Source organism: Arvicanthis niloticus, chromosome 16 (genome assembly GCF_011762505.2).
Source record: "Arvicanthis niloticus isolate mArvNil1 chromosome 16, mArvNil1.pat.X, whole genome shotgun sequence".
Taxonomy (NCBI): domain Eukaryota; kingdom Metazoa; phylum Chordata; class Mammalia; order Rodentia; family Muridae; genus Arvicanthis; species Arvicanthis niloticus.
Window position 1 is genome coordinate 18,323,240 of NC_047673.1, and position 14,927 is coordinate 18,338,166.

Below are 14,927 nucleotides of genomic sequence, written 5' to 3' on the forward strand. Positions count from 1 at the left end.
ATCCTTATTTTATCCTCCTTTCTTCACCCCTCCCTAATTAGAACCCCCCCTTTTCTCTGTTTCCCCAACCTGATCACTTGAATTCTGACATTTCCCTCTATTGCTTCCCCGCCCACCTACCCCAGCCATGCTCCTTGTTCACTTGATTAGTTTCTGAAGTTAAGGGCAAGATCTGTTCTCACATCTGAAGATTTGGTGCTAGGAGCCTCCAAGGAGAAAGAACATGCCATATTTGTCTTCCAGGGTCTGGGTTACCTTACTCAATATGATCTTTTCTAGTTCCATCCATTTACTAGACTAGCCCCTGGAGAAGAATCCTATAGGTCTTCCCCCCCACCCCCCGCCACCCTTTTTAGGATACTTTCAGTATGTGAATTACAGAAGATTATCTTCAAGGTTCCTTCAAACCTATAGACTAATGACCCCTCCCCCTTTGCTTTAGATTAGAAAAGCATGTTGAGAGAGAAGCAGGGTCTGCTCAAGGTGGAAATCCTCTCTTTGCCCCTTCTCTATTTCTCTTCAGCACTTGATTTAATAACTGAATGTATGCATAACCAGTACCCATGGAACTGAAGTAAATGAATCTACAAGTTGGACTCCCAAAGAGCTTCCAGCTCCTTGACCACACCTAAAGTGTATCTGAGAGCAATTCCCACTGCAAAATTGTGGTTTTTCCTTTTCACCACCAAATGGGAAAATGCATATACATTGGTTTACTCATTGACACTATACCAGTCAACCTCATATGAAGGTGTTAATATTGAAGAGTATTCTGTATCAAAAACAAAATTTTAATTCAAGAAATAAAAGTAAACCATGACTGGAAATCCCTGGACCCAGCCATCTTCTCTGGAGATGACTGATGTTTTGTACCAGGTTCTGGAACTGGGTTGTCAGGCCACATGGCTGCTGACTACAGCTCATCCATCTTGAATCATCATCATCATCAGGAATCATCATCAGGAATCAGATGTCACAGGCATGACAAAGATCTCTGTGATTGCGACTGCAAATAAAAATGTCAGTGAGTAAAGATGGGAAAACAAAATATATTCTCATCGACTCCTTGTTCTTTTTGCTAGGATGGGAAAATGTGAAGTTCTTGGGACAAAGGAGTAAAGAAGTCATCTAGGCTTTGGTGACAAGAGCCATCTATTCAATCCATCCCCCGCTTAGCAGCTAACCTAACTCAGCACCCAAGGTTTTGGGGTATTCTTCAAGGAAGAACTAATATAAAGTGCTTCCTGAATATCAGAGGGCTACTAATAGTTAGAAAGTATTTAAGTCCTGGAGTAACTGCAGGCACTTTCCCAGAGATAAAGAGAAAAGCATAGAAATCAATCTGGGACGCTCCATGGCTCTTCTATAGAGAGTCATCCCCATGTTGGGGCTGTGGGGACAGAAATGAAGACTCTCCAAAGGATCCTTAAGTGTACCAGGCCTCCTGGACATGTCTATGGGAAGCTTGAATGGTTTCCAGTAATTCTCTAATTACTACCCTGTCACACTGCAAGGGGAACAGGTTGGCAAACCTAAGTAGTGAACTAAATAATCTGTGGCATAATCTAAATATATAACAGTAATTAAGTCTGACAACTTAATTTGCCACTGAAATTTAAATGTACAGTAGCAATCTACAATTAAGCAATCTTTTGTAATAGCACCCTGCCACCCTGGGAAATTTCAGGTGTAATGCTGTGTACTATTAGGTAGCAAAAATATTGACACTAGTAAAGCGTATCCGGGCCATGATCTGACATTTATTCAAATTAACTATTGCTTTGCAAAGGAAGAGAGGTTGGATGGAAATAATTCAGTTGCTGTAGTCTGTCATCATCTACTTTAGACACTTAGAAGTCCCTTCTGCTGATGAGAGTGTTTCCATGCACAACTGACACTGGACTCTGAATGTCAGGTACTCTGAGTCCTTTCTTGGTTGGATTCAGTAGGAAGGAAGAGGTATCTCACACTTTAATAGAGTCATGAGTGTTACCCTAACAAGGGCTTGAAGAGGATGCTGGCCAGGACATGAAGCCTATGTGTAAGTGCTTTCCTCATTTTCCGGAGTGATGTCACTGTATTGTCTAGGGATAATGTGGCAGTTACATCACTCTTCCTGCCTGACCATGTTTATTGCTCACGGACACTAGAGGGGGTAGCTTATCAAAGTCCATCAGGTAATCTCACTTCCTCACTTAAAACTCTGTAAAGTTGACCCATTCTACAAACATCATACAGGGCATTGCAGGTCATAGGAAATGTGACTTTTTAACCTAGTTCATTCTGTTAATGCTGACTCATTCCTGCCTTGGCGTTCTTACTCCACTTGCTTGAATACTGTTTTCTCATTTCTTGTCCGTCATCTCACTCAGCTGATAATACCTTTGAGCTTGTGTTTTCACTTTCCCATACCAGTGACTACAGATTAGAAAAGCCTGAGGCATTCCAGAGAGAGGTTCTAGGTCATGTGTGTGTTCTCTCTCTCTCTCTCCTCTCTCCTTCTCTCTCCCTCTCTCCCTCTGTCTCCCTCTCCCTCCCTTTCCCTCTCTCTCCCCCCTCTCTGTGTTTTCTGAGGAGCACAATGAAGACACAAACAAGTGCTCCCATCCAGAGAGGATCTTGGAGACCCTAGAAGCGGAACACAGCTATTCATATACCCTTGACAAAACAATAGTCCTCCTCTCTCAGGGAAGGTAGAATTCTTCAACCAAATGTGAAGATTCAGATAGGATGCACATGGAGCCTTGAGGGAGGTAGGGAACACCTCCCTAGCTAGTCAGACCAGCCCAATCAACTCAAGACAGTATACTGAAGAGGTAGAAGGCATCAGGAGCAAGGAACCAACTGCCATGTTTCAAAGAACACTCATAGGATGGTACCACCAATTTCTTGACAGCTCCCTAAAAATTCTATAAGCAAATTAATGCATTCTGAGTCCCGCCAAAACCTGTTATTCATTACTCAAGCACTAACACTCCATGGTGTTATCTTAAGGATGATGCCAATGACAGTGAGTAGAAGTTTGCCTGTTCTATAATTCATTTGAAGTAGCACTTAAAACACACAAGTACACATGCACACACATATCCATGCACACAAACACGCATGTATACTTGTGCACATGTGCATTTGTAAACATACACATGCAATGTCCATACAGGCAAAATTGCACACACATGCACACACATGCATGCAAATGCACATAGATGTGCATGTGTGCACTTGCACACACACATGCATATGTGTGAACAAGATCTCAAAAGAAGACACAAAGGAAGCCAGCCCTCTGTACGGTAGGTTCCACAGCTAAGGACTGGCCCAACTGCTGATGGAAAATATTCATGGAAAAAGCACATTGATGCTGAACACGTACAGACTGCTTTCATCTTTGTCCTCTAAACTATGATATTATAGCTATTTACATAACATTTACATTATAAGCAATAGAAATAATCTAAGATAATGTAAAGCAGGAGAATGTGCATAGGTTATATACAAATACTACTACATTTCATGACAAGAGGCTTGATCATCCAAGAATTATAGTATCTGTGGGAGCTTCTAGTGTCAGTTCCTGAAGATATCAAGGAAAAATCATCATGTAATTTTTTTTTCTAATTCAGAAAAGGATTTAGGATGGGACCTTCAAGTACCTTTGCTAAGACAAAGCACCAGGTCACATGGTTTTCTTCTACATCCCAACCAAGCCATTTATTTGCATTTATCACCTTTTACTTATTTATTTATTTTGTTGTTGTCTGCATCAACAGAAGGCATTTCACCTGGCTTTAATGAATATGTTGGGAAAATAAAATATCAATGAGTCTCCAGCCGTGCTTAACCGAGTAAGTCGTGTTTTAAGGGGGAAAATTCAAGGGAGAGATCTTTATGATGCATAATTGATGTCCCAAGGTTCTCTCTGAGAATTCACAGTCAAAGGCCTAAGGAACCAGAATGGCGCTCAGAGAGCTTAAGTGCTTGGCTACATGTCACATTGGGCTTTTACCCAACTGATGACATCACCTAGTGGAGCCTGTTCTGTCTGGGCGTTGGGGTGCAGGAATCATGTCTGCCTTCCCTACCAGCCTGGGTTCTAGCAGAGAGAAGGAGGCCAGCAACCGCCTTACTTTTACTCAGAGAAAGTAGGCATGGACTCTAACAGCACATGTTTCTGGTGCTGATTTATCTGTCCATTGCTGGCCTTGGAGCTAGCCTTTTTCCTTTTCTGTGGCCACAGCAGTGTCAGAACTAAGGTGAGGCAGGTGATCACGTGGCATGCAGACTCCGAGGATCTATGTCTACATCTGGGGATTCTTAAATTTCGTGCCCCAGCTGTCTCCCTTACATTCATCTTAATTGAGGCCCTGGGTGATGTACGTCTGAACCGGAAATGCCTTTGGAGGAATGAAGAAGCTACTGTCTTTCACTAACATCTATGGAAAATGAGTGCCTATGAGACTTTCATGGACACAGTGAGCTCTGGGAGCAAGAAATGATGTGAAGGAAGTCAGATAAAGGAGCTGTGTATGGATGTTGGTGGAGTACCACGGGACACACAGGGATTCACTATTTAGAAAGACTGAAGGCAAAGCAGGAGCGTACGACAGGAGAATTAACACAGGTCGAATCAATTTGGTAACATCTTCTCAAGATACAGTCCTGGGCATGTGGTTTAACCTGATTCAGGAATATAGGAGTATGCTCCCAGGGTACTTTACGATTCGGTATATCAAAGCCCAGTGAGACTTCACCAAAGCAGATAAACAGATCTGTTTATGCTAGAAACAGTGGCTTTCTGAGGAAGCAACTAGCAGGCCCAATCCTGGAAGCCTGGAATGACAGTGAAGCCAACTAGGAAGGAGTGCTGCATTGCATTCTGGGTAAAGACTCTCCAAATCGAGCTGTGAGTACCTTAGACTCTTGTTTCTGACCAGTATCTGTCCACCTCCCTCTAACCACCTTGACTCTCGGCTCCAGGTTTCATGTATATTTAAATTTTTCTCTGGTTTGGAACTCCCAAATGTGTCAGTACGCTGCGTCGTATGTGAATTGGAATAAGCTGATATATTTGATAGGGAGGGGATGAGCTAGCTGCTGTCTGGCTGGCAGGTGACACCATATTAGATTCCTTAACACTCTTTTATTCTTCACACACATTGGAGCATGCCCTGGTGGAGAGTTGGTAGGAAGGCAAAGACCTCATTGTTCCTAGTAAGATATAAGTTCTGTAGTTAAGGGTCCCGTGCTGCCACGCCCCTATGATGACATCACTGCTGACCAAAGCTCTTCTCTCCTAGATCAGTCCTGTGACTCTTTCTCAGAAAGACTTCCAGGCTCCATAAGCTCTGTCATTGAGTGACATCAGTACCACCCGGTACCACCTGTCATAGGAAGAGTAGTGACATCTCAGATATTTAGTTTCACCTTGTTTGTTTGTTTGTAGAGTGGAGCCGTTACTGGCCTTAGAACTCACTTTGTAGACCAGGAAAACAGGCTGGCCTGCAACTCACAGGAACTGGCCTGCCTGCTTCTACTGGGATGGAAGACATGTGCTAAGATGTCAGGGACACAGCTCTTGCAGGTAACAAGTTGGTTTTCAGCCCCACATTTACCTGTTTCCAAAGACAGACATCATGACCACAGTCCACTCCCCTCCAGGAACCTGATAAGACTCTGATGCAGTGACTTCCTGGTTTTACTTAGAAGACTCCATTTCTAAGTATGCAGGGACTGCTGAGGAGACCAGCAGAGAGGAGGAGCCAAGGCTATGCCCTTCACACCTCTCTCCTCCATCAGGCCAACCCTGCTTTCTTCTGTGGTGTACATGAGGCAGCTGCATAAGATACGCCGGGAGAAAGATTTCTGTGGTTATGGGTTTGAAAACATCCTACGACCCACAGACACACACAAAGAACATTCTCTTAGTTTCAAGATAGGCTTCCAGAGCCCTGGCTGTGAGGGTAGCCATGCTCTGCCATCTGCACATACCTGTTCGCTCCCCAAGGATGGTCTTTCAAATGTTCTTCCAAACTGTTGTGGAGCTTAGTGAGCTGAGACCCAGCATCCTTTGCGGCACAGTCCATGACTATGATTAGACCCCAAACATCTATTTCCCGGATGTCCACACTAATAAGACAACAAGGCTAAAAATAAGGTGCCCCCCAATCTTTCTTCCTTTCCTCTTCCTCCTCTCTCCCTCACCCTTCTCTTTGAGATAGAGTCTCTCTATGGAAACCAGGCTGGCCTCAAACTCAGAGAGATTCACTTACCTCTGCTTCCAGAGTGCTGAGAGCTCCAGAGTGCGGGGGTCAAAGACCTGCACCACTATTCCTGGCTAAGTGGGTTTTTGTTTTGTTTGTTTGTTTTCTGAATGGTATTTTTAAGGTCCCTCAGCTTGTTGCATCTTTTCTACCACATAGCTTCATTCTGAATTGGAAGAGTTTCTGGAAGGATGCTTGATCTCAAACTTTCTGGGGGCTCTCAGAATAGGCAGCAGCATGTGGCTGCAATGTTAGTGTCTATACCATCGGGTGACACTCCAGATGGTGAGGCAACCCTCATGCTTCATCGCAGATTAAATCTAAAATGCTTCTGGTCGCAACATTTTCTAACACTGGAATCCAAATTTGAGTAAACATTATGTTAGAAAGTTAGTCCAAGTTTAGAAGTCCAAAAATATTTCAAGCACATTTCAACATGCATAGTTTCTTGAGACAGGAAAAAAAAGAGGGAAGATGTGTGTGTGTGTGTGTGTGTGTGTGTGTGTGTGTGTGTGTGAATGTGCAGAATGAGGGGAGCTGAAAGAAATTAAAAGGGAAAGAAAGAAAAGGGGATTGAGAAAGGCCCAGACCAGAGAACTCTAAATAAGAGTAAGAAGATGAACTCGCAGAACAAGGGTGATCTCCAAATCCCATTTCCTTCCAATATAGCATCTGAACCCTTTTGATGTCAAATATGAAATGATGCATTCAGAAGCTAAGCCTCTATGTTAAACATGCAAAGCATACGTCTCTAGAGTCATCAGCAGCAGGATAACCCTAGAATTTACACCTTTTCCTTAATCAGTGGGAAATGATTCTAATAGTATTATGTTGGATCACTCTTCACTTAGGCCATGTGTTCTTAGACAGATTGTAGCTCAGCCTGAATTTGCATATTCCAATCCCTGTCTGAGTGTCAAGGGACTGAGTCCACAAACACCCTTCTGAGGTCATAGGAAGAAGGGAAGAGCAGAGAGAAAAGCCAGGAGGATATTTTTCCAGTTTGGAGACTTCAGGGATGTGGGGGAGGGAGTCATCTTTTCACCTGAAAAATTCATAAAATTATATGGATTTTCAAATCAACATAAATCATATTATTTCTTAGGTTTGTTTGTCCCAATGACCTCCATTTTACCAGCGATATTTGTTTATTTGATAACCTTTCACCTGCCCATTGCAGTCGATATTCTTACAGCTTCCAATTACTTGCCTCGTTTAAGTACGGCTGAGGACGTGGACGTAGTCCACGCATCAGTTCTGAGGATCATCAATATCAGAAACACTAGGGGTGCTCTTTAAACTCTGGTTCTCACTTCCATTCATGAGCTCAGACCCTTTGAATCTGGGATTCAGAGCTCTCTCTTTGGTACAACTCCTCATGTAACAGATACACAGGGGCCAATTTCTGATGACTCAGATTCATGAGGACTAATTGGTAAAGGGAGTATTTAGTAACAGCTAAGGGTAGAGCTTATGAAGAATCCTACCAGCAATTTGAGGAGCTGGTTGTTAATATGTCAGATTTAAAGACTGTGAAAGTTTCAGAGGAGAGAGAAAAAAACAAACAAACAAACAAAAAACAACCCGAGGAGTCACAAGGCACTCAGCTAGGGTGTGAGAGAGTCCATGGTTCAAACTCAGGCATAATTTCATGTCAATGACTATGAAGTACAAAAGAATGAACTAGAATAAAAGTCAGAGGCTGTGAGATGGCAGAGGAAAGTATCCTCCCCAAAAGGCCCGGACTGCTAAGAAACAAGCCAGATGCCCAAAAGCAAAGGCATGAAGGAGCAAAAGAAAAAGCAGTCACAGCCTCATTTGCCTTGCAGCCGCAGAGGCTGGGGAGGAGCCTAGGATGGGAGGGAGGTTAGGTAACCGAGGCCACAGTTCAGGAGTGCAGGCTTGGTTTTATGGCAGTGTTGGCAGTGTTGGCAGTGTTGGCAGTGTCGTGATGGGAAAGCTTGGATGGCAGAATCTGACTTGTGATTGTGGAGGCGATCTGGAAGCATCTTGAACAGTGAGTGGCAAGGGAGGAGAGTGCTAAGGTGGAAAAACAACCACACCACACCACACCACACCACACCAAGAAAACCCCAAACAAACCAGGAAAGAGGGACTGGAAACAATCCAGGGTTTGTAAGATGAGTCCTTGAACTCAGGAGTAGGGAACATGATTGGTTAAAAACCTAAAAATTCTAGAACCATAACATTCTTATGTATTTGAGAACATAAGCTTTCTCTTCTTGTAAGCGGCCAGAGGTGATCTGTGAAGATGGTTTGCTACTCCCTTGACCAAGAAAAACCCACAAAATCATTCAAATTTAGAGATTCAAACCTTTGTGTTCACTTTAAGAACACCCAGGAAACTGCTCAGGCCATCAAGGGTATGCATATCTGCAACGCTACTAAGTATCTAAAGGGCGTCACTTTAAAGAAGCAATGTGTGCCATTCTGACGGTATAATGGTGGAGTCTGTAGATGCACCCAGGCCAAACAGTGGACTGGACACAGGGACGGTGACAAAAAAAAAAAAAAAAAAAAAAAAAATGCTGAATTTTTGCTGCACATGGTTAAAAACGCAGAGAGTAATGCTGGACTTAAGGGTTTAGACGTAGATTCTCTAGTCATTGAACACATGCAGGTGAACAAGGCACCAAAGATGCGCCGACAAAGCTACAGAGCTCACGGCTGGATTAACACATACATGAGCTCCCCCTGCGACACTGAGTTGATCCTCACTGAGAAGGAACAGATTGTTCCAAAGCCAGAAGAGGAGGTTGCACAGAAGAAAAAGATATCCCAGAAGAAACTGAAGAAACAAAAACTCATGGAACAAGAATAAATTCAGCATAAAATAAATGCACATAAAGGAGAGAGAGAGAGAGAGAGAGAGAGAGAGAGAGACACAGACAGAGAGAGACACACAAGTATTGCTTCCTGTAGGGAGTATATAAAACATATGGATATTTCATTTCTACTGGAGTAGAAATATAAGTTACATAAGACAAGGAATGGAAAAAATATATACATATTTACATATATGAATATATATTTATATTTAGTAAATTTGAGAAAACCTACCAGGTAGAACATTTTAATGCCATTCATACGTGTATTGTGTCTACCATATACTGATTGTGGAGAAGGGAGTTTCTAAAGGCACCTTGGGCTGTTTTGACTTACCCTTGTTCAAAATAAGAGTTTGCTCCACATTTCCTCTTCCGATTTCATCTGGATATTTCAGGTTCTAAAACTCCATTTATTTGTTTATTTTGTACCAGAATGATGGAAAAATGAAATGTTAAAAAGACCTAAGACCACCTTCCACAAAAATAGATGGCAATAATATCAGCATTCATTCAGGGAAAAATCTATAGCATATCAGATTAAATACACATATATTTCAAAAGTGTAAACCAGTAATATTTAGGGCACTGTGGCCTGACATACTCTTCTGATAACCTGTGTCGAAAAAGAACCCTTTGAGAAGGGGTAGTTGTGAAGGAAGTGGGAAAGAAGAAAGGGGAGGGTATATAGATTCTTTATCTAGAGGAAAGGGAGAAATGGACAGGTATAGTTACAGGTGAGACATGTACCCATGGAAATTGTACTTAGCATAACCAGTAGAGAGAGAGAGATGGAGGAGGGACACAGTTCAGAGAGAGATGGAGGAGGGACACAGTGCAGAGAGAGATGGAGGGACACAGTGCAGAGAGAGATGGAGGAGGGACACAGTGCAGAGAGAGATGGAGGAGGGACACAGTTCAGAGAGAGATGGAGGAGGGACACAGTGCAGGGAGAGATGGAGGAGAGACACAGTGCAGAGAGAGATGGAGGAGGGACACAGTGCAGGGAGAGATGGAGGAGGGACACAGTTCAGAGAGAGATGGAGGAGGGACACAGTGCAGAGAGAGATGGAGGGACACAGTGCAGAGAGAGATGGAGGAGGGACACAGTGCAGAGAGAGATGGAGGAGGGACACAGTGCAGAGAGAGATGGAGGAGGGACACAGTGCAGAGAGAGATGGAGGGACACAGTGCAGAGAGAGATGGAGGAGGGACACAGTGCAGGGAGAGATGGAAGAGGGACAGAGTGCAGAGAGAGATGGAGGAACACAGTGCAGGGAGAAATGGAGGAGGGACACAGTGCAGAGAGAGATGGAGGGACACAGTTCAGAGAGAGATGGAGGAGGGACTCAGTGCAGAGAGATGGAGGAGGGACACAGTGGAGAGAGAGATGGAGGATGGACACAGTACAGAGAAAGATGGAGTGATGCAGAGTTGAGAAGAGATAAAGATTCAGATTGACTGCTGGGTATGGAAGCAGGGTTGTCATGGATACAGGAAACAATGGCTGACTCTAAAGTCAAAGCACCAGAACTGGAAATCCTGATGAAGTTAGAGAGGATACACTCAGAGGAAGGGAGTGTGAGAGAAAGAACGGTGGGAGGGTGTGGGCGGAGAGTGATTTACTGATGCTTAAGATTTCTGACATGGGACATTGTCAGGAAGTGACAGCATTCAGGGTGCACCAGTGAAGCTGTTTGAGGTGGAGAATCTTTGAATATCGATCAAGTGTCAGAGAAGTGAGCCTGGGTGACTCAGTTGTAGACCACGTGGACACTGTTGGAAAGAACAGTGGTGATGCAGTTTGAGTTAGAAAGAAAACATTGCCCAAATGTAGAAAACCTCAATAAACTCAATAAACGTGGAGGTCTGTAGAAGATACTTACATAATAGAGAGGGTTCGATGGCTTTTCAAAATTCACCCTAAGGGCTGATGAAATGGCTGAGTGGGAAAAGGTGTTTACTGCTAAGTCTGATAACCTGGATTTGAGAGAATTAATTCCCCTCACAATTATCCTCTTACCTCCTTGTGTGGTACATGGCACATACACATGTACACACATGCCAAATAAATAAAATATGTTAAAATAAAAACAACTGATCTCAACTATGGTTGGGGGGGGGGGGGAAGAACAGTGTTAATGGACCAGCACCAAGAAACACAAATGATTCTGATACAAAATAATCCCCTACCTTGCCCATCTGAACTCTAATCTCTGTCCCCAATGCCTGTGAGAAACCTGTGGAATATGGATTTTGGACTTCTATGCAGCTTACATTTGGAAGAGTCTAGTAAGGAAGTGACACATGTTTGCTTTAAAGGAAATGTGGGGTCATGGTGAGTAGAACTTAGGAGAGAACACAGGTCACAGCAGATGACATGATAACGAGACTAGTTACTGTGCAGAGGCTGATCGTGGATGAAGAGCAATGAGCAGAAGAGAAGAGGGGACATCTGCAGACAGCAGTGATGAAGTACTGGCTGAAAGCGCTGAGTGGTTACTCAGCTCAGGGTCAGTCATGGGTATCGATTAACTCCCATCTATTGATACTCACTGTGAACTAGTGTCTTGTTAAGGAGTCCTGCTTTCCAAGAAAGTTTTCCCACGTAGGCACAGGCTGTAGCTGATTTTTTAAAAAAAATATACTAGTATTATACTTAAATTTGCTTTGTTTACAATGCTCTTGTTCTTTTAGCAGGATTCATTCAAATGTGGAATCTGGCAGCACAGGCATTGGTTAGGATAGATCTAAAACTGGGTGGAAATATCTGGAATAGTGTGTGTATATGAGTGCACACTTCAGGGAGACATCTCTATCCTTAACTTCTTTTGCTAACAGAAGCTTGCCCCCCCCCCCAATTAATAAGCTAATTAATGTACACATGAGGCAAGGGATCCACCAGTGAGCGACCTCTCATCATGTTTCGCAGCCCGCTAAGCACTCGTTATTGTTGGAGTTGAACCTTGCTGTAGCGAATATTACAAGGAGAAAAACCAGGGGCCTGAGAGCAGCTACTTCAGACTACAACCTGAGTTCTGTCTTATTAATAGTATGAGCACCAAAAGGCCCAGAGAACAGAGATGTCATAGCTAAGGTTAGAAATTGTCACAGGAGCTGGGAGAACAGCCAGTTTCTTAATTCCCAATCTAGAATCTCTTTGAGTATGCTAGAGTTATTTACTATTAATGAGAAACCAATGAAAGACCAAAACATTTCCTCTCCTGGCTCAGCAAAATGACATCTTTATTTTGACCATGGCCTGTAGCCGCCACTCCAACCTGAGCATCTTGGAGTTCAACTTTGCATTTTCTCACAAGTGGCTAGCCAGTGGATGCGGGCTGCCTTCTGGAAGCTTACATTCTATGCTATTCCTCTCAGCAGTATTTTCCACAAATAGCATGATGTTTCTTTACCTCAGATGACAGATGAAATTACAAACGTAGAATGACCATCATCAGAAATGCACCAAGACATAAACTACCATCCCACAACTGGCACAAGGAAAAAGAACATCTCAGTATCCCCCCATCCATCAGTCCATCCCTTGGAATAAACCTCTGCTACTTGATTTTTAACAAGGAAAAGTGGAAGCATGCCACATTTGCTTAGCAATTGACCAGAAACGTAAGCCCAAGTTGTTTTGGAAGAGACAAACATTTAATCTTATTCCATTGGATCTGGTGTGATAGGAGGAAAGCCCATTTCTCTGGTCCCCTCAAACAGAAGATGGGTTAGTCTGAGGTACATTAAAGAAGCCTTCCATGAATGGGCCTGAGTAGCTCTCAACCATGGGGAGCAGACACTGAGACCTGGTCAAGTGCTGAGAATAAAGGACCATGAGAGCTCAGAGCTGAATGGGACATCTTTATCAATACTCCTCCTTCCAACAACCAAGGCTCAGGGAGCATCTCGGAAGAGGAGTTGGAAAGAATGTAAGAGCTGGAGGAGGTAGCAGGTCTTTTCTAGACATGGCTTGGCTGTTGCCCTCATGAGCGGACACAGCTGTAGTTACCTGCACAAGACCCGCACAAGATCAAGCCAGCTGAAATTCCAGCATTGATTTGAGAGGAACTCACGGATCCCTCTTCCTGTCTCAAGGCTATTGGGAGGAGGTTGCTTCTGGGAGAGAGAATCATTATTTGGCTGTGTGACCACTGGAAGATGCCCATATATACTTCATATGTATATGGGCAGTATTATGTAGACTTGGTGGGTTATTAGAAGAGAAACACAAGGGGTCATGAAGTTGAGAGGTGTGTGTGTTTGTGTGTGTGTGTGTGTGTGTGTGTGTGTGTGTGTGAGAGAGAGAGAGAGAGAGAGAGAGAGAGAGAGGTGTCAAACAGACAGGGATGGATATGGTCATATTTCATTGTATACACATATGGTATTCTCAAAGAGATTTAAAAAGAGAACTCATCCACATGGCTCCATGGTGGTTGGAATTGAAACTAATTTTACTATGAATTAGACCAACATACATGCCAGAGACACAGCAGGCGTTTAATAACATGAATATTATGTTATATTAGGAAGGGGTGTCTGGATAAAATCTGGTAGGTTGAAGTAGGCAGCCTTCCAAACTCCTAATTCAGGAACAGTGATAATAACATAGAAGTGGTAAGACTTCCCCCCATTTCATGTTTCAAAGTAAATCAGCTCACCGTTCCACAAACTTCATCTTCAATGAAATCATTTCCACCTGGGATTCACCCTGCTAACCTAACAAGAAAAGCCCAGCACATCTGAGAAACCCTGAAGCCCAGCCTTGGTCTTACGATGGTGAGCTTGGTAAACATAGCCTCCTTGCGTTATTGATACAACAGAGATAGAGATAGAGATAGAGATAGAGATAGAGATAGAGATAGAGATAGAGATAGAGATAGAGATAGAGATAGAGAGATAGATATAGAGATAGATAGAGAGAGAGCCAACCATGTCTCCCTAAGTTGTTTTGTACAGTGGTTATGATATCCCTTCATCCTGATATCTTTAATGACTTGGGATTATTGTGCAGTTTATGAGAAACTATGTCACACGCAAAACACCAGTTACGTTTGAGTTGCAGATGAATAAATTTTGGTGTAAATATTGGTTTTTTTTTTTTTTTTTACAGTTATTTAGTAACTGATTAAAATGAGATTCACACTTGGCTCATTTGACCCTAGACCTATGTTTCCAAAATGTACAAATAAAAGAAACAAAACAGAAACATTGATTTAAATAAATTCATATAAATAAAATTATTTTTGTCAGTTAAGCTTTGGTTGTGATGCCGTCATGTCATATTTGTGGGAGCATGAGTGATTGTGAAGAACTTTGGCAGGGACCAAGGCATCTCTCTCCGTCTTCTCTCTCTCTCTCTCTCTCTCTCTCTCTCTCTCTCTCTCCCTCTTCTCTCTCTCTCTCTCTCTCTCTGTCTCTCATTTATTTAGAAGTTTACCTAGGTCATCTTCTGCTTGTCCTCCTGCTCCTCCTCCTCCTTCTTTTCTTTGTCTTCTTTTTCTACAGGCTTTGCATTTTCATCATAGCAGTCCAGAATGCAATTCCAAAGGTATGATGTCACACATCCACTCAATTGATTGCTATGGAATCTCAGGTGCTAATTTATTTATTTAAAAAATTAATTCATTTATGTAGCCCTGGCTGGTCTGGAACTTAATATATGCAACACACTGACTTTGACCTTACAGAGATCTGCTTGCCTCTGTCTCATGAGTGCTGGGACTAAAGGTGTTTGTCAGCTTACCCAGTCTCGGGTGTTAATTTCCTGTACATGATGGACTCAGGGTGATGCTCTGAAGACTGAGGCTGGAGGATC

General features: G+C 43.0%; 1 long non-coding RNA gene across 2 annotated transcripts in view; it reads right to left on the reverse strand.

The window, feature by feature from the left end:
* Positions 1–770: 770 nt before the first annotated feature.
* Positions 771–14,927, reverse strand: part of LOC117721759 (uncharacterized) — a 45,144-nt gene continuing 30,987 nt past the window's right edge. For both annotated transcript variants that reach the window (XR_013104319.1, XR_004608469.2), the window contains exon 4: positions 771–1,006. This is a non-coding gene — a long non-coding RNA (uncharacterized LOC117721759). The remainder of the gene's footprint in view (positions 1,007–14,927) is intronic.